Below are 20,443 nucleotides of genomic sequence, written 5' to 3'. Positions count from 1 at the left end.
TTATCCAGTCTCATCAGGAGTCACATAACACACAGACAGCAGTCGATGCAACACTGCCACTCTTATTGAAACACAACCATGCTCTTTTATTTTTCTGTCATCTATGGCTACTTTCATCTAGATGGACAGAATTGAACAGTTGCAAAAGAGACTGCATAATCCACAAAGTTCTAAATATTTACTATCTCGTCCTTTATAGAAAAATCCGCTGACCCTTGCTCTAAACTTTTGATTCTTTTTCATGTAAAATCAGAGACAGTTCAAGTCAGGCTTTCTTCATTTCTAAATTGTTTTTATATTCTTTTATCTCTCTATCTTCATATCTTTAGTTTGCACACCTCGATTAAATTGATCATTGAAAAACACCATTTTAATTCTGCCACTCACCTAATAACAACTCCATGGTGACTTGTTATTATATGTATGGTAATTACAAATGGAGCATTCCATCAACTCACCTCAATTTACCTGACAAGGTTGACATTGCGTTTTCCCCAGACACCTTCTCCAGTCAGGTATTATAGGAATATTGTCTTATTGGTTAAGACAACTGAATTTATTTCCACTTCTGTCACTTTCTTCACCTAGGAGACCCTCTTCATGCTTTTCTGTCTATCCAGACCTCTCTATTTTCTCTAATTCTCTAATCTCAACTGCTTTCTGGACTATCCTAAGATTTCTTCCTTCATTTAAATTCCTGACACTTAAACTGTCAATCTTCCAGCAGTCCATGGCCACCATGCACAGGAAAATACGGAGTTAGCCAAAATATTGGTTCTTGAGACAATAAGAACATACCTTCAACTTAAATATGCACAGTTTGTAGCATCCTTTCACATATTTAACAACTATCCTTTGAATTGTTTCTTACCCTTGGTTTGAGGTATTTCTTATAATTCTCACTTTGGGATTTTTTCCAAAGTTACATAGTTTAATAAATACTAAGAGCCAGAATAACATGGTTGGGAGTACAGCTCAGTTGTAGAACATGTGCTTTGCATGCGCAAGGCCCTGGATTAGATAGATCCTTAGTACCAAAAGAAGAAGAAAAAGCCAGAATAACAATCCAAATGCTAAATTTATAAGTTCTAAGTACAAGCCTAAATTTATAAGACTTTGTAGGAAATTTCAGATGAGTAGTGTAATATAAGATTTTATTCTAAAACATTTTTGTAAATCGAAAGGTATAATTACTCAAGAAGAGAAAAAATAAAGAGTTGAGGGAAAGATAAAGAAAACACTCATAGATTATTACCTATGAAATGTATACTTATACAGAATCTAAATAAAACATACACTTAACAAAGAATCTAAAATTCACAATTTGCATTTTGAATGCTTATGAACAAAATCCTGCAAACAATACAGATATCCCTGGAAACTAATTCTTTTAATAGTTGTGGGCTGGAAGAAGATTGTTTAATATTCATGAATTGTGCAAACCAAGTGTTAAACCACTGGTAGCTTGGAATCATCCAGTATAGGCATCTTTTTATGGAAAGTGACAAGTGCTACAAGCAAGGTACATTTTTCCTTGAAGTTTTCCAGCAAATCACTGGATGTATACATACATACAAACATAGATAACGGAAGAGGAAGAGAAACAGCACAATAAAGATCACAATCATTGATAGTACTAATAAATGATAAAAGCACAACTTAGTGTAGAATTCACTATGTTCCTGGCCATGTATTAAGCACTTAACATATATTCATTCAGTGGTTTCCTAGGACTAGCTCAGACTAGCTAGTACTAGCTTTCAAAAACTGACAATCCACATCTCTTCCTAACTCCACATTCAGGAGCCTCACACTGGTAGCTTGAAATCAGCCGTCGTAGAAATCAGCAAATACTCTGAATTGGGACTTTTTTTTGTGGAGAAAGGGGTACCAGGAATCGAACTCAGGGGCACTCAACCACGGAGCCATATCCCCAGCCCTATTTCATATTTTATTTAGAGACAGGGTCTCACTGAGTTGCTTAGCACCTCGATGCTGCTGAGGCTGGCTTTGAATTTACGATCCTCCTGTCTCAGCATCCCATGCCGGTGGGATTACAAGCATGTGCCACTGTGTCCAGCCTAAATCAGGACATTTTATACATTTGACCAGTTGTTAAACATTTACTAGTGCATCTCTGTTCTTAGGCCAGATTCTTTACAAGGCAGCTTGATCAACAAAAAAGCATGCTTGAGCAAAAGAGGGAGAAAGAAAAATATGAAAGAGTATAAAAAGTAAGGAAGCACCTGACCATAGTACAAGTAGTCCTGATAACAGATAACCTAGAAAGTAACCAGTGTGTTGCCTCCCCTCCAACACAGAGGTTTCTGGGGAAAGCCGGCAGCATATTCTTTCTCTGGCCATGCCTTCTCCACCAGGCAGGTTGTTTTAGTCCAATTTTTGCTGCTGTAACACAACAACTGACCCTAGGTCACTTATAATGAACAAAAATGTACCAACTCGTGGTTCTGGAAGCTGGGAAGTCTAAGATTGAGGGGTCAGCACCTGACAAGGGCCTTCTTGTTGTGTCATGCCATGTTGGAAAGTAGAAGGACAAGAGACAACAAAAAAAGAAAGAGAAGGAGAAAGGGCCCAATTGGCCCCTTTGTCAAGACTCCACTCTTACAACAATCTGTCAATCTATTCATGAGGGTGGGGCACTCGTGACCTAATCACTTCATAAAGGTCCCTTTCTTGATACTGTTACAATGGCAATTAAATTTCAACATGAGTTTTGAAGCACTGGCCTTCTCCCTAAAAACCAGAATTGTGAACAGTTTAATAACCTTTCTTCGGTTTCTTGAGAATCACTATTTTGATCAGATAACACCCTTTGCCCATCATAAGTATAGGTACATCCTAAACCAAATCTGCTAGAAAATATGACTTTGGACAAATTTAAAGGAAACTCCAGTGCTAATGAAATAGGGAAGGACAGTGGGGAAAGAAAGAATGAATAAGAAATAAAGAATGGCACCCTGAAGTGAGTGAGTCTGTGAGAGTTTGAACTTCTACTATAAATAGGGCTTCCCTGATGTTTTGAAATCAAATCTGCATTCGCCCACGATTCTCCAAGTATCTCAATGAGAAAACAGCACACACAAGGAAAATTATTAAAAAGCTTCTTTTATCATGTATGCAGCAAAGGAGAAAATTTCTATACATCTAGGCTCGAAAGCAGAAATTAATTTTTAATTCTAGTGTATCTTTCCCTTGGGAGAAGACCCAACCAGTGAATTTGCAAGCAGGAAAAAAAAAAATCCAGTAAGTTGAAGGAGGAAAATATAAACAATAACAAATGGTAAGTTATCTGTCATAAACAACATTTCCTGGGTCCTAAGAGTAGGGGAGAGAGGTGGGCAGCTTAATTAAAAAGGGTCCTCCCAGAATACCAATGACCTCCCAGCTGCTCTGCTTAGTTTGCCATGGACCATTGTCTTTCTCGTAAATCTAAATTAGCATCTGCAGCCACTCTCCTAGAAATAAAGACTTCAGCTCTGTGCTTCATTTTGAACACCCACTGGTCTCGAACTAAATTTAAATCGTGAATGGAGTATTATTTAAAGGTTGATAATCTTCATGCAACATCACTTCAGCAATGAAACTAAAACCCCTTGAACAGAATTCTGCTTTATAGCCAAGAGTGTCAAGCTTAGGTTCCAGTTTAGTAAAATTGCCTTGCATTTGCAACTTTAAATGTCTTTAGACATTTTCAATGTGCCATTGTAATCTATACAACACTGAGCTAAAGTGATTAGCTAATAAAACCTTGAGCTAATTTGTAGGTGGAGGGTGGATGACAGCATTTTATGGGAAATTTCATGAGAAGTTCCATGGCCCTGCCCAAATTGGGGGAGGTGAGAGAGAGTCTCTTCTCTTGTCATCTCTTATGTCAAGCAAGAAGCAACTCTTAGGAAGGAAACACTGATTTCCCTGAGAAAATTCAGTAGCCAATGTGATCACCAACCCAGAATCACCCGTTAGGGAGCAATCCAAAATGACAGCTAGAGTTGGCAAGTTCTTGGTTATTTCTGTTACATCCAGAGGGCACCTGCAGGGGCAGTTGCTTATATAGGATGTAGTTGAGAAGGGGTGGGTAATCTTGTTATTAGATAATCAAATCTGCAGAGCCTTACCTAGAGATGGTGTACAATATCCTTTTCTCAATTGTCCCCACAGAAGAAGCAAGGCAGCTGCTTGTAGTGTTTAGGCCCAGAAGTCTGTTGGTCCTACAGACTCCTCAGCAAATGGCAAGCACCATGTGAGACTGTTGATGTTATTCAGCTCTTGTGAAATGGAAGAAAGAAGGAAATCTGGAGGGGAAAAAAACCCAGTCTGTCAACCTTTGGAAGACTAAGAATTATCGAGAGGAATCAAAGAGGGTTCTATTTCGAGGTTTTTGTTTTGTTTTGTTTTGTTTTGTTTCATTTGAAAATTTAGATAATGCAAATCGTATTAGTGCACAAATGAAAGGTAATGTCCTTGAAGCAAGAAGCAAACATCTTAGCTCAAAGTAGACCTTGTGCTAAAAACAATGGGGCAGACAGAGAGGTTCACCTAACGTGTGTGCCAAACTGCTACCTAATCCTGACATCTGAGCCTAATATGGTTGGCTCAAAAGTCTCCTCCAACAATTCCTGCATAGTCCAGATTGGGTACAAACTAGGATTGACTTTGTATCTAATATTTGTGAGTATCAAATACCCTAAAACTACATTGTATCAAAAATTGAAGAACTGTTGTTCAATGTGGAATTTTAAAAAATATATGAAAAGTACATGCCTATAACACCAGTGGTTCTGAAGGATGAGGAAGGAGGATCATGAGTTCAAGGCCAGCTTCAGCAACTTAGTGAGGCCCTAAGCAACTTAGCAAGACCCTGTCTCAAAATATAATATTTTTTAAAAGTGGGGGGGTGCTAGGGATATGACTCAGTGGTAAAGCACCTCTGGGTTCAATCCCCAGTACCAAAAAACAAAACAAAACAAACAAACAAAAAAAAAAAAAACCAGACAAATTCACAACTATTTCTACTTCAGTTTCATATACAAGGTAGGAAGAAAGAAATATTGAAATTAGTTGCTGTATTGCCTTCAGTAATATCATCTTTGATCTTCCCACCAAAGTAGCAGAGGAATGATCACTATAATTGCAAAACAATACGTTGGACTCTATGAAGTTTAAAATACTTTCTTATGTGTTATGAAATCTCATAATAACCCTGTGAGAAAAGCAAGCTTATCCGAGCAGAAATAGTAGCATTAAGAAGAGGAAGCAGGATGTCCAACAAAGTTGCTCGCAACTGGATGACTTTGTTCTTTGTTTTTGTTTTTGTTTTTTTGTTTCCTGTAATGCCTGTACTAACTTTAAAAGATAACAGCTATGCCTAAGACCTGAAGAAAAAAAAAAAAGGATAAAAAAGAAAAAAAGGAGGGGGAGATAGGGAAGGAAGAGAGGGAAGAAGGTGGAAAGCTGCCTACCCAATTCTTCCTGTAATAGGATATCAGTCTTAATCCTAATTATATCCCCAAATACCCCTATCAAGTGCTATAAAGGTTAAGATCCACATAGTTCTTTTGATTCCCCAATAAGAATCACTCCACACATTCTAAGTAATAATATTATCATCTCCAATCTCAGCTCTAAAATTTTTTTCTTAAACTCAAACATGAAGACAGGGAAGTTTCAGAAAAAAAGAAAAAGGGGGGGGGGGTGCAGTAGGAGCGCTGCCAAGAAGACAGTAAAAGTAAGAAAAGACAGAAGACTGCAAGCCCTTTCTCCAGCACTCTCACAATCTTTCTCCACCAGGCATGCGTAGCTAAGTGGTAAGATTTCATTAAACACAGAGTGTGTAAAAAGTGAGTGTATTGTGAGAACACCTCTCCAAGCCTAAGGAAGGGAAATCCCTCCCATTTCGTCCTCAGTTCAACTCCCCAGATCCCCACCCTCAGCCTATGAGTCACTTCGCAATTGCCCATGATATGCATCTGCACGGATCCCTTCTGCTCCAGCAGGGAATTTCAAGCTCCCGCCTGCCACAATGAAGGAGAAAATCAGTGCAACGACGTGTCCGGATGCTGAAAAGCTGGCAGCCAGCAAAAACAGTAGTGCATTTGACTAATTTTCTTTTCTAGGGCTTTTTACTGTAAAGACAATTGGCCTCCTCAGATTAAGGGAAATTCAACATTTGCATCCCTTTCTCGAATTTGATCTCTTTGTTTCCATTTTCATGCGTTGTGGGAAGTTTCCTGTGAATACGTAAACACGCTTTGTGTGTATTTTAATCACTTTTTTCCCTCCTGTTTCCAGGCTCTAGACAACCCCAGCCTTCTTGCTTACACACTAGGGTTAGAGAAGAACACAACCAAGTTATGACCTTAGTCTCCTTTTGTAAGAGGAAGTGGTGGGATAAATAAAAGGCCGGCATTTCCTAAAGTAGTGAACACTCCTATTCACTGGCTAAGGAACTAACTCCTCCATAAAGGAATGAGTCAACTGAAGTAGTAATTTAGAGTTTGGGAACCTGAATACCCACCTAAAAAAATAATCTCTCCAGCCGGCACGGTGGCACACACCTATAATCCCAGCGGCTCAGGAGACTGAGGAAGGAGGATCAGGAGTTTGAAGCCAACCTCAGTAAATTAGCGAGGCCCTAGGCAACTCAGCAAGACTCTCTGTCTCTAAATAAAATACAAAGGGCTTTGGATGTGGCTCAGTGATTAAGCACACCTATGTTTTTTTTTTTTTTTAAAAAAAAAAAAAGTCTTTTTTTCCTGATAATCCTGAATACTGTATCTTTGCTTTGCTTCTCAGCAAATCATTTGGAAGTGTTGCCTGTTAGTGTTTCTGCTTCCTCTCACCTGATTTATTAACCAACCATAATCCACCCTCCCTCCTTATTTCCTTGCTAGAAATTACTGACACAGAGGTCCATGACGACCTACTTATAAATACAATGCATGTTTCCTAGTGCTAATTTTTCTGAATTTCTCTGATATTTGAAGATGTATTCAACACTCTCTCTCTCTTAAGAATACCCTCTTCTTTCATTTTGCATGGCATCCTTCTCTCCTGATTCTCTCTCTATGTCTCAGAGCATCAATTCTTAGTCTTCCATGTTCTCTTAAGAACAGGTGTTATGTTATTTTCTCCATCTCATCTTTGATGTTATCCTTCATTCCCATGTTTTCAACATTACCTCTACATAATTTTCACATCTATAACTCTACACTAACCCTCCTTCCTGAATCCTTACATCTTCACCTGAAGAATACCACTAAGGTTCTTCCATGTCTTTTCATGTCTTGATAGCTCATTTCTTTTTAGTGCTGAATAAAATTCCATGGTATAGATATGCCATTTATTTATTTACTCACTCACCTACTGAAAGACAGCTTGGTTGCCTCCCCAGTTTGGCTATTATGAAGAAACCTGTCATAAACATCTATCTACAGATTTTTGTGTGGACATAGTTTTCAACACCTTTGGATAAATACCAAGCATATGATTGCTAGGTTGTATAAGGGTCTATTTAGTTTTATAAGAAACTGCCAAACCATCTTCCACAGTAGCTATTTTTGCATTCCCACTGGCAATGAATGAGTGTTCCTGTTGCTTCTTGTCTTCACCAGTACTAGGTGATGTGTTTGGGCTTCAGATATTTTGATAAGTATGTAGTTGGAGCTCGCTGTTTTTTTTTTAATTTGCATTTCCCCAATGATGTATGCAGGGGGACATCTTTTCATTTCTTATTGTCATCTGGATTTTTTTTCCACTATGCTATCTACCAGGCTGGCCTTAAACTTGCAATCCTCCTGCTTCAGCCTCCCAAGTAGCTGGAGGTACAGATGTGTGCCAACACACTTGACTCTGTATATCTTCTTTACATAGGGATGTCTGTTAAGATAATAGAAGTGTTTGTTAAAATATTAGACTTGTGGGGCATGATGATGCACATCTGTAATCCTAGCCAATGGGGAAGCGGAGGAAGGAGGATCACAAGTTTTAGATCAGCCTTGGCAACCCAATAAGCCCCTATCTCAAAATAAAAAATAAAGCCAGGCTCAGTGGCACCTGTAATCCAGCATGAGCTACACCTTTCCTCTGCGACAAAGAAGTCTCTTACCTCAAGATCTTTCAAGACCTTACATGAAGCAGATGCCTCACAAGATGATATTTTTTCCTCCAGTCTCATCATCAGTTCTCCTTATAGTTTCTAAGCCAATAAGAAACTCACTCAGCCAACTCATTGTTGGCTGAGTCGGGAGATCCAATCACCACTCCAGAAGGAAATACCTTATTCACTGAGAATGTATCACTGGCTTATAAGTTCTGGAGGGAATGAATAGGATATATGTGCAAGTGGATTTTGAAGGTTAAGGTGAGGAGGCAGTATATAACCCTAAACAGCAAAGAGTGTTGACTCCACAGTTTGGCTATTATGACACTGGAGTTCTCAACCATGACTCAGGATTGGTGTCTTGGCAAGATTACCTGGACTCAGTCCTACTATGGAGTCAGGAAGCCTCCTTGAAACATAGTCACAATCATAGCCTATAGTAATAAAGGTAGATGTGCTGGAATTGCCTCAGCAGAGTATTGGGGAAGGATTTGGAAGGCTCATGGTAGGAGAGAAAATTCATCTTGACTAGGTTTGCAGGAAGGCCCAGAGGATGCTGCTATTACTAACACAATAAAGAATAAACTTTATGTGGAAGGGTAGCCAGTTATATCTTTAAGAATTTCAGCCAAGTGTGGTGACACATGCCTATAATCCCAGCGATTTGGGAGGCTGAGACAGGATAATCCGAGTTCAAAGCCAGCCTCGGTAACTGCAAGGTGCTAAGCAACTCAGTGAGACCCTGTCTTTAAATAAAATACAAAATAGGGCTGGGGATGTGACTCACTGGTTGATTACCCCTGATTTCAATCCCCAATACCAAAAAAAAGTTAAGAATTTCAATGATAGATCTTCTCCATGGCCAGACTAGAGAGAAGGAAATGATACATGATGAAACTCACTTCCATTATGTCAGTGAGTATGATAGAATTCCAAAAATGTAGAGACCAGATTGTAAGACTCAACAATCAGACACATGGTGGAAGTGATTACTATAACAGGGACTGAATCTAGAATGGCAGGTTCTAGAATGGCAATCAGGTTACCTGGACTATGATGTTCTTAGGGATAAGCCAGATAGGCAGCTGACTATAGAAAAAAATCAATGGCTGATCAATAGAAGGCTGATATCAGATACCCACAGTTACACATCACAATTATTCTACCAGCTGGAAGATCTCATCCAGTTCTTAGACAAAGAAGCAATTTGAGAAGAGAATGGCCTCCTTTAAAGAAAGCATATTGTATATGCTGCTCCAGAAAGTATATACAGTAAAGTCCCCTAAATACATTACTGAAATGACCTACGGCCACATCATACAGTACATTTTGTGGTAGGGAAAGAGGAGGACTCTAACTTTTCAAGAACTTTTAGTTATACTACGAGGCCAACACTAATAGAGTCCTGAGATATCCTCAGTCCCTGAGGCCTCAGTTAGAGGAGAGTCTTTGAAGGTCAGATGAGTCCTGACCAAACTGAGTCCATAGACTAAACCTGTCATTTCCCAATTGTTGAGTGTAGAAATGGGATTTATATACTTAGCAGCTAACAAACACTCACATGATCCCCTGAAATATGCAATTGGAACATTATGAAAGGCCAAAGATAAGGTTTTGAAACCCAGCTAAGATACTAAATCAGAAGCAATATCACACTCTGTGAGAATAGATGCTTTATGCTTCAATCAAGACCTAAAAGACATGGGTATTGTGGTCTTTGTCATTTTGCTACCCAGTTAACATCATTATAGATGATGGTAGGTTACCATTAAATTACCAAATGAAAGCCACAATTATATGTCTGTATCAGATGTGGTATGTTTACAAGAACTGATAAAATCACTTGATCCAGTGGTGACATTTGGTATGTAGATGTTAATCTGGTAAGTATGTTCTTTTAAATCCCAATAAATAATGAAAATCAAAGTCATGCACATTTGTTTGGAAAGGACAGCAGTAAACATTCACTGTCTCATCCCAGGCCTTTATTATTTCTCCTGTTCTCTGTCAAAATCTAGTACAAAGACACATGAATCATCTTGGCATTCTACGGAACATTATGTTGTTCTCCTATATTGATGACTAATGAACAGGAAGTAGTAAGTAGTTGTATTGCCACAGCAAGACAATCTATTCAGTGAGTCATAGATAAACTACAGATATTTGGGACCTCTCACATATTTTGAAGATTTTTAGGGCAGCAATGGTCTGGAAATGTTGGGACATGTCCTTGTGTACTCTAAGATGAAGGACAAATCATTGTATCTTGCAACTTTGCTGCTAATTAAATGTCACAACATTTGGTGGTGGCTACAACCATTGTTCTCAGTTCCTTGCACAGAATACCCTATTACTTTCCATTCCTGTATACTTATAGGCCAACTTCCTATTGCCAACACTACACTTTTTGCTTGAGGGATCTCTTTCCGGAGGCCAGCTTACAGAGAAGGCCAGAAGTGCCAGGTAATTAACATTTCCCAAGATTAACCTTCAACTAGTGACTAATAGATTTAGGGGATACTCCCGTAGCTCTTAACTGGAATAAATTCTAAGCTCCGCATTTCCCCAAATCTACAAGACTTCTCTAATGAGATTATTTCAGTTGCCTGCAGTGGTAACTTTCTTGAGAATTTAATCTTCATGGGATGCAACTCACAGAATGCAAACACCTATATTAAAAATGAGGAAGATCTTAAATCAATAGCCTAACCATCCACCTTAAGAAACTAGAAAAAGAGTGCCAACTAAAGTCCTAAGCAAGCAAAATAAAGGAAGTAATAAATGTTAGATAGAAATAAATGAATGAGGGAATATAAAAACAATATATAAAATCAACAAAACATAAACTTTCTTCTTGGAAAAGATTAATAAAATTGACAAAACTTTAGAAAAAAAAAAGAAATTACTGAAACATGGCATAAAGAGGAAACTTGCTACCAACCTTAGAAAACTAAGAAGGATTTTAAGAGAATACTATGAACAAATGTGTACCAACAAATTAGAGAACTTAAATGATATCTACAGCTTCTTAGGAGGACTACTTCAATTAAAAAAAATAGGCTGAACAGACCTATAAGAATTAAAAACATTGGATTAGTAATTTTAAAACTTCCCACAAAGAAAAGCCCAGATCCACAGGGCTTCCCTGTTGAACTCTACCAAGTACTTAGAAGAGAATTAATACCAATCCTTCAAAATATTCCAAAAAATGTGGGAGAGAACATTTCCCATCTTATTGCATGAGGTCAGCATTATCATGACACCAAAACTAGACAATTAAGAAACTTATTATTATAGATATAAAAATCCTCAATGAAATACTAGTATACTGATACCAAAACACATAAAAAGAGATAATACAACATGACCAAATGAGATCTATTCTGGGAATACAAGGCTGTTTAATGTCTGAAAAAACAATCAAGTTCTGTGATGCCCAATGTTAATAGGATAAAAAACAAAACCAGGTCTGGGAGCATAGCTCAGTGGTGTAGTACATGCTTAGCATATGTGAAGTCCTGGGTTCAATCCCCAGCACCAAAATAATTTTTAAAATAAGAAAATTACCCTCATTACCCTCTTCCTAACCATCATCTCAATAACAGCAGAAAATGCATTTGACAAAAATCTTATCACCCTTTCATAATAAACATACTCAACAAACTTGGCAGAGAAGGGAATTCTCTTAAACTGATGAAGAGTATCTATGAAAAAACTACAGTTACCAGCACACTTACTGTGAATGATTGAATGCTTTTCTCTTTAAGATCATGAACAAGACAGCAATGTTTACTTCTATCACTTCTATTCATCAACTACTGGAGGGTTTAGCCAGGGCAATTAGGCAAGAAAAAGTAATAAAATGTGTTCAAATTGAAAAAGAAGAAGAAAATTCTATGTAAAGTTCATATGATTTTATATATAGGAAATCAGAGCAAATAAAAAATGATTTAAAGTAGCAAAGTTTAATATTGCATAATATAAAATCAATATATAAAAATCAATTATAATTCTGTTCTCTAGCAATGAAGAATATGAAAATGACATTATTAATTCCATTTACAACAGTATCAAAATATGCTTAGAAATAAATCTAGAAGAAGTACAAGACATGCACACTGAAAACTGAAAAGCTTTATTAAAAAATTAAAAATTAAATGTAGAACACTTCATAGGTCAGAGAACTGATTATGCTAAAATGGCAATATTTCTTAAATGTATCTACATATTTGGGAAAATATGTATTAATATCCCAGTCAGATATTTTGTAAAAATTGTTAAAAATGATTCTAAAATTCAACGGAAATGCAAGAACTCCAGAATAGAAAAAATAATAATTTGGAAAAAGAACAAAATTAGAGGACTCACACTTCAGTTTCAAAACTTGTCATCATAGTGGTTGGGGATGTATCTCAGTGGTAGAGTGTGTATTTAGCATGTGTGGCCCTCAGGTTCAATCCTCAGCATGCACGCATGTGCACACATACACACATACTTATAATAAAGCTACAGTAATAAAGATAGTATGGTTCTATAAGACTAGACATATATATTTATTGGATAGAATAGAGATTCTAGAAATAAACCCTCACATATAAACTAAATAACTTTTTTATCAAGGATCCAAGAACATGTAATGTGGAAAAAAGAATCTCCAAAAAATGGTGTTGGGACAACTGGATATTCAAATGCAAAGGAATAAATTTGAACCCATAGTTCATGCCATACACAATTATGAGCTCCAAATGAATCATAGATATAAATAAATGTAAGGGCTAAAAATGCAAAAGTCTTAGGAGAAAACTTATGAGAAGATCTTCACGACCTTGTAGTAGGCAATGAGTTTTTAGCTACCACACCAAAAGCCCAAGTAATTCTGTTCTTCAAATGTTACCATCAAAACAAATGAAAAGACAATTGTGATGGTTAATTTTTTGTGTGATTCTGCTAGGACATGGTATTCTGTTCAAGCATCAATCTAGATGTCTCTGCAAAAGTATTTTTTAGATGTGATTGATATTTAAATTAATAGACTCTGTATAAAACAGGTTTCCCCCTTTGTTTTGTGGATGGACCTCATCCAATCAATTGAAGAAGATCTTAACAAAATTCACATACAAAGAGAATGAAGGAATTCTGTCTCCAAACAGCCTTCCTACTCAAAACTGTAGCATCAGCTCCTGACAGGATTTTGAGCTTGATAGACAGCTCTACAGATTCCAGACTTGCCTGCCCCAGAATGATGAGAGCCAATTCCTTGGAATCTCTAAATCTGGAATGGTGGCACACTTCTGTGGTCCCAGCTACTCAAAAAGCTGAGGCACGAGGACCATGTGAGCCCAGGTTTCAAAACGAGCCTGGACAACACAGTGAGACCCTGCCTCAAAACGAACAACAACATTGTTCTCTCTGATCTGTGGATGCTAACAATAAGGGGGTGAGGGTATTGAAAGTTCAATGGAATAGACAAAGGGGAATGAAGAGAAGGGAGTGGGGATAGGAATAGGAAAGATAGTAGAATGAATCAGACATAACTTTCTTATGTTCATATACGAATATACTACAGTGAAACTCATCATATACATCCACAAGTCGGGGATCTTAATTAGAGTAAGTTATACTCCAGGTATGTATAATATGTCAAAATACACTCCACTTTCCTGTATATCTTTAAAAAACCCAATTTTTTTAAAAATAAACATAACAACATCAATAAATTTCTCCATAAATATATTCTTTTCTTCTTTCATTTTGTGGAAGACCCTGACGGATACATCAACCTATGAAATGCAAGAAAGGTATTTTAAAATCATTTATTTAACACGTTTGGCTAGAATGTATTTAAAACTCTTACAATTCAACAATAAAAAGACTACTCTAACTTTTTAAATGAGCAAAGGATTAAATATACATTTCTCCATAGAATATACCTGACTGGTCAGTAAGGACATGAAAAGATGCACATTATTGAAATGCAAATCAGGGCTGGGGTTGTAGCTCAGTGGTAGAGCACTTGCCTTGCATGCGTGAGGTCCTGGGTTCGATCCTCAGCACCACATAAAAATAAATAAATAAATAAAAATAAAGATTGTATCCATCTACAACTAAAAAAAATATTTAAAAAAAATAAAAATACAAAGCAAAACAGTCATAAAATACTACTTCACATTCACTAGGATGAGAAAATTCAAGAAGTCAGACTAAAACCAGCCACTATGACAATCACCTGTAGTCCCAGATACCCAAGAGTCTGAGGTGGCAGGATCACTGGAACCCAGGAAGTTGAGGCCAGCCTAGGCAAAACAGCAAGATTCTGTCTCAAAAATAAAAAAAAAAAGTTGGACAAAAACAAATCTTGGTAAGATTGTGGGAAATTGTAGAATTCATATCATTGGTAGAAATGTAAAATATTGCAGTCACTTAGGAAAATCATTTGGCAGTTGACTTTTAATGGTAAACATAGATTTATCATGTAACCAAGTAATTCCTTTCCAATGTATATACATACAAGAAGTAAAAACATGGCAGACCAAAACTTTATAAATGAATACTCATAGCAGCATTATTCCTGTTAGTGAATAAATGGAAGCAACCCAAATATCCACCAATAAGTAAATGGATGAACAATATATGCTGTGCCCATGTGATAGAATATTTGACAATAAAAAGAAATGAATTTCCAGTACATGCTACAATCTGGATGAACCTTGAAAACATTGTGCTGGCTGTGGTAGTGCATAACTGTAATTCCAGCTACTCTGAGGCAGAAGAATAACAAGTGCAAGGTCAGCCTTAGCCACTTAGCAAGGCCCTAAGCCACTTGGAGAAACACTGTAATCTAAATAAAATAATAAAAAGGAGCTGGGAATGTAGCTCAGTGAAAGCACTCCTGGGTTCAATCCCAAGTACAAGAAATAAAGAGAGAGGGAGGGAAGAAGGGAGAGAAGGAGGGAGGGAGATGGGGAGGAAGGAAGGAAGAAATGCTAAGTGAAGGAAGGCAGTAGTAAAAGATCAAATAATGCATGATTCTATTTATTTGACAGGGGTAGGGGATATGCCTCAGCACTAGAGTACATGCTTAAGAAGCACAAGGTCCTGACTTCCATTCCCAACACCAAAAAGAAAAAAAATCATTTATATGACATGTTCATAATAGTCATATTAATAGAGACAGAGTTGAAGAGTGGTTGCCAAGGACCAGGATGGACAGCAGAGGGAGAAGTGTGAGGAATGAAGAATGACTGCTAGTAAGCATCAAGTTTCTTTTGGGGATGAGGAGAACGTTCTAAAATTAGATTATAATGACCTCAGGCCATCTTTCTTGCCATCTAACTTCATAAATAGCCCTACTTGTGTTTTTGCTGCAGTTTATTCCCACCCCTACTTCTACTTTGACTTCTCTTGCTTCTACTTTGGCCTCACAAGCCAAGCCCTAAGCACAATAACAAGTTCCCAATATCCTTGAATCAGAAATATTAGCAACTCTAAGAACCACCACTTTGCCAGAGCCCACCAAACCAGTCCCAACTTCTGTGGCCGAACCCGTAGATACAGATATTTGGAACTTAGGGTATGTTTTTTTCACTCTATCGATGGATAGATTCTGTGTGCATCACAGAAATCCTAAACAACCGAGATGTGGCTACAATCTTCCTAAGAGTTAAGGTATAGACCCCTAGGTTTGGGGTTTTTTTTTTTTGTTGTTGTTGTTGTTGTTGTTGTTTTTGCATCTTAATTACAGGGAACTCTGAGGGTGGGAAACCAGAGGAAGAGCAGGTACTACACTATCCTGGAAAGATGGCTGTCATGACAACAGCCATCTGTGTACTGTGCGTAGTTTTCCAGAAAGCGTGCTTTGAAGCAGTGTGAGCTGGAATTTCTTTTTGAATACCCAAAATGGCACATCCATCCATCATCCCTCCTAATAAATGAGCTTACACAATAAGAGACACAGTTCTAGTTTCTAGTTTCAGAAATTTTGTGAAAATTTCTTTCAGCATATAAGGAACAGGGACTTGTTCTCTAACTAGGCCTTGTTCCACATGGTAATATATATATTTTCTGTGTTTCTTAATCTACATCCCCACTTCAAACACGGAGCAAGATAACAGTGGTTGACACTCAAAGTGGAGTGATGTAGGCTAGCAAGAGGATGACTTTTAACCATTTTCTCTTTTTCTGCTAGCCACCCTAATGTTGACTGTAGTATCTGTTAAACAGCTAATGGACAAAAGAGAGGAAGGAACAAGGACATCAACTTGCAAAAACTAAGAGAGAGAGAGAGAGAGAGAGAGAGAGAGAGAAAGGCAATTGATTGAACTTACAAGAGCCAAGGAATGAGTTCTGTGCCACCTCACCGTCTATAGCATTCAACATAGAACACTGATTTCTGGAATCAAAATTGGGAAATTGGTGCTGGCTCTGGTAGGGCTGAGCAATACTAGCAAGACAAGAAGTATCTGGGGACCTGAATAGTTAAGAGAGTTTTGAAAATTAAAAAATAAAAATAAAAAAGTAAATTTCTCCTTTAAAATATAAATCGCTAGCCAGGCATGATGGTGCGCACCTGTAGTATCAGCTTCTCAAAAAACTGAGGCCAGCTTGGGAAACTTACAAAGACCCTGTCTCATAATCAAAAATAAAAGGGCTGGGGATATAATTCAATGGTAGAGGACCCCTGAGTTCAATCCCCAGTACCACAGAAAGGGGAAAAAAATAACTGTCTGAAAAAAAATAGCATGAGGTAAATGCAAAAATTTGAGGGAAGGTAATGTAGAATTATAGAGTTCCACTCTGGCTCTGCTTCTATTTCGGCCCCAGATAACTATCCCTGTATAAATATTAACACCCCATACCAATGAGTTGTTGTCTCTCCCTCTGGAGAGAGCCCACATTTTCCCTTGAATGCATATTCTCCACTTTACCCCAAAGGCATCTATCTTGAGTTTGCTCCAATTCTATCTTGTATATGTATCTACTTTCCTAATAAAAATCTTTCTATGCCTTTGACTGACTTGTGCTGAAATTATTTTCTGTCACATATGACAGAACCCCTCTGATCCAGAGTCAAGCTCCTCCTTCTCTACGGGAACTCCTCCAACCCTTCTTTGGAGACATCTCTTCTCTTGTGACAAACCAGAGGCTTTTAGCAAATATGAAAATTGCCGATCTTGCACCAAAAGGAGATAATACGTCAAATGTCTGAATGGAGATGTAATTCCTCAGAAGTCAGCCGAGAGTAAGGAGAGCAGGCTTTGTGCTTTTTTTTTTTTTTCTTGTTTTATTCTTTTTGTGCTTTTAAAGACCTCTAAATCCTTATAGCACCTGCAGTCCCCAAAACAGAAATACTTGATTAAAAAAAAAAAAAAAACAGTTTACATGTCTTTACATGCACAGAGTTTTGGAAACAGATTAAAAACAGAATGTGGGACTGAGGGCATGGCTCACTGGTTGCACACTTGCCTACCATGTGTGAAGCCCCAAGACTGATGCCCACCACTGCAAAAACAAGCAAACCAAACCCCAGAATGTGTTCCAAAATGCTTCAAAACCAATTGATTAGAAGTAGAACACACTTTCCCTCCTAAATCTACAGTTCAAGTTCCCAGAGGTATTCTAGAAATTCTACTTAAATCACAGGCAGTTGAAAATCTGAATCATCCAGATGTTGAATACTAAGTCTCAAGTTTTTGGAGTCGTAAGTCACAGTAACCTTAGAAGGTAGGGATCAGAGGAAGGTCAGCTTTTGAAGTAGTCCATAAATAGAGTTCTTCTTGTGGCAAGATAGATAGACAGACAGATAGATAGATATGATAAATTAGGTAGGCAGATAGGTGGACAAATGTGTGGAGAGGTATAAGTGCTATCCAAATTCCAATCTGACATATACGAGCCTAAATCATCTTTTCCATTTTATTTGTAATTTAAAAAAATTTAATGGCACTTTAAATACAATTTCACCTTCAGTTACTTTTTCTATCTCAATCCTATGTCTTTTCTAAACCTAAAATGTTCCAGTAGCACTTTTCCCTATGGCCCAGAAACCTCATGATAAAAAGCAAGACTAATAATAATAACAAAAAGAAAACACACACACACACACACACACACACATCACCCTGTAAACATAAGAAATCATCAGCCTTAATGTACCTTTTCCTCACAGAGGTTTTTACTGCCATGTCCTTTATCATGTCTCCCTTGAGAAATGGTTCCTGACAACTCAAGACCACTCATTTGAACTTAATAAAGTGCTTAATCCTGGTGTTAGGGTGTACCCCAGGTCTCTGCCACAGAAAACAAACTTACAATTTGATGCTCTTCAACAATAAATCCTCTCAACAAAATTGTGGCGTCACTTTACATTTTAGACTCACATAAGATTCTCTACATAATGCTTTTATAATCATATGGGGCATAAGATTTTGGATTTCTTTTTTCAATGATGGGGACTGAACACAGGGCCTTGTTCATACTAAGCACATGCTATGCCACTGAGCTACACCCCTAGACCCTAGAGTCTGGAATTTGATGCAATATCTAGAAGACCAAAAGAGAAGTTTGTGTTTTGAGTTCTACTTTGTTATTATTCTCTCTCTTTCTTTCTCTGTCTAGGTGTTTTTTGTTTTGTTTTTATCAGAACCCTTGCTCAGTTATGCACATGTCCTAATTTGGATGAGGCCTCAGTCTCTCAAGTCAATGGTATTACAATTGTGTGCCACAGTGCCCAACTTGTTTTCCATTTCAATAAAAGAAAATATTAGTTGTAAATATCTGCTGACTAGCAGAAACAAGTGACTTAATTCTGCATAGCAAGACACAATTCCATAACCAAAGATGATATAAACTATGTACAATCATCTTGCCCACTCATATTGGTAAGAAGAAATTAATATGAACCAAGCAATGAAAGTGTAAATAAAATTTCCAGGACAAGTCTGTGGTTCATGTTCTTAAAAACTTTGTGATATTGGAAAATTTCCACTTTGAATCAAAGTTTTTTCAGGGTGGAGGTTGTCATTTTATTAACTGAGTAACAATTAGGAAATCATTCAAACCTATCTATGTCTCAGTTTTCATTTCTCTGAAAAGAAAAAAAAAAGAATGGCATTTGTATTTGAGTATCTTAAGATCAACAGAGGAAACACCCCCGGAAACATATCCCCTGAGTTTGTAGTCCATTCTGATACTTAGCGTCAGTAAATGACTTTAGAAAAGTTATTCCAACCCTATGCTTCATTTTTTTTTTCATTTTAAAAATGAAAATGATAATATGTTAACATTTAGTGATATTGTAAAGTTTAAATTGATGAATTATATAAAATAACTAGAATAAGACTAGGCATAAAACAATAATTAAATGTTCACTAGGTCTATAGCAATTGCCATCAAAGCAAGACTACTTTATTTTAGAGTAACCAGAGGATAATAAGGTTTTAACTGGTTTTCTTAATTCTTTGTGGTCACACATTTCTAAGAAATTTACAATTATTTCTCTTCTATTTTTGAATATTATTTCTAAGAAAATATTAAATTAAAATGCAATGAGGCTAAGAGAAAAAAAAAATGAACTGAGAATCAGATTATGGGGTTCCTTAAAGTTTGTCCATCACCAGCTGATCACTCTTAAGTGATTTGGGCTTTCGGAGTAAACAGATAATTTCTAAGGTCCTTTGGCTCTAATTTTCTCTCCTATGAGACTATTTGATACCATTGTCCTGAAATATTTCAGATGTCATTTTATAATAATCATTTTCCAACATGTATATTTACTTCAGCATGTTAAGCTCTTTTTTCTTTATTTAAACCTTAAGTCTTAAGTTTAAGGTCCACCCAAATTAACACAATCCTATCACTGTTGAACTAGGAATACGACAAAATGCATTTTTTCTGTCATACAGTCCAGTATTGCATAGTATATTCTAAGTGAACATATTTTTAATAAAAATAAACTTGTGATTTACAGCAATTTGGAAAATGAGAACATGAGTTAAGACTTACCTAAAGGAAAGAACTGGGAAGATGAGAAAGAACAAGAATAACTCTTGAAAGAGAATTTTAGTTACACTTTGAACAGTGTAAAACAAAGAGCTGTCTTCACAGGGAGCAAGTCATCCTGAAGGGAAATGCTAAGAGTCAGAAAGAAGACAAATGGCACTGAGCCAACCATTTTTAAATTAGTATTATCTCAAGGAAACAGATGAAAGCTTATAGGGAAGGGGGAAAGATGAGTAAGGAAAGGAAAGGGGAAAAGTAAATATAAAACAGAAAGTTGTCCCTAAAATGAAAACGAAAAAAAAGGGACTTTCTAGAGAAAGTACAGTA

General features: G+C 37.0%; 1 long non-coding RNA gene across 3 annotated transcripts in view; it reads right to left on the bottom strand.

Moving 5' to 3' along the window:
* The window catches only part of LOC114092851 (uncharacterized), a 31,014-nt gene extending 10,771 nt beyond the window's left edge, over positions 1 to 20,243 (bottom strand). The window contains exons 1-3 of one of the 3 annotated variants that reach the window (XR_003582814.1): positions 20,120 to 20,243; positions 14,346 to 14,432; positions 4,137 to 4,313 (exon numbers count right to left, since the gene is read on the bottom strand). This is a non-coding gene — a long non-coding RNA (uncharacterized lncRNA). The remainder of the gene's footprint in view (positions 1 to 4,136; positions 4,314 to 14,345; positions 14,433 to 20,119) is intronic. The other 2 variants (XR_003582815.1, XR_011708005.1) reach the window with 2 other exon arrangements.
* Between the last annotated feature and the right edge of the window lie 200 nt (positions 20,244 to 20,443).

Source organism: Marmota flaviventris, chromosome 7 (assembly GCF_047511675.1).
Source record: "Marmota flaviventris isolate mMarFla1 chromosome 7, mMarFla1.hap1, whole genome shotgun sequence".
Classification (NCBI taxonomy): Eukaryota; Metazoa; Chordata; class Mammalia; order Rodentia; family Sciuridae; genus Marmota; species Marmota flaviventris.
The sequence above is the reverse complement of the archived record's forward strand: the minus strand, read 5'-3'. Positions and strand labels throughout refer to the sequence as shown.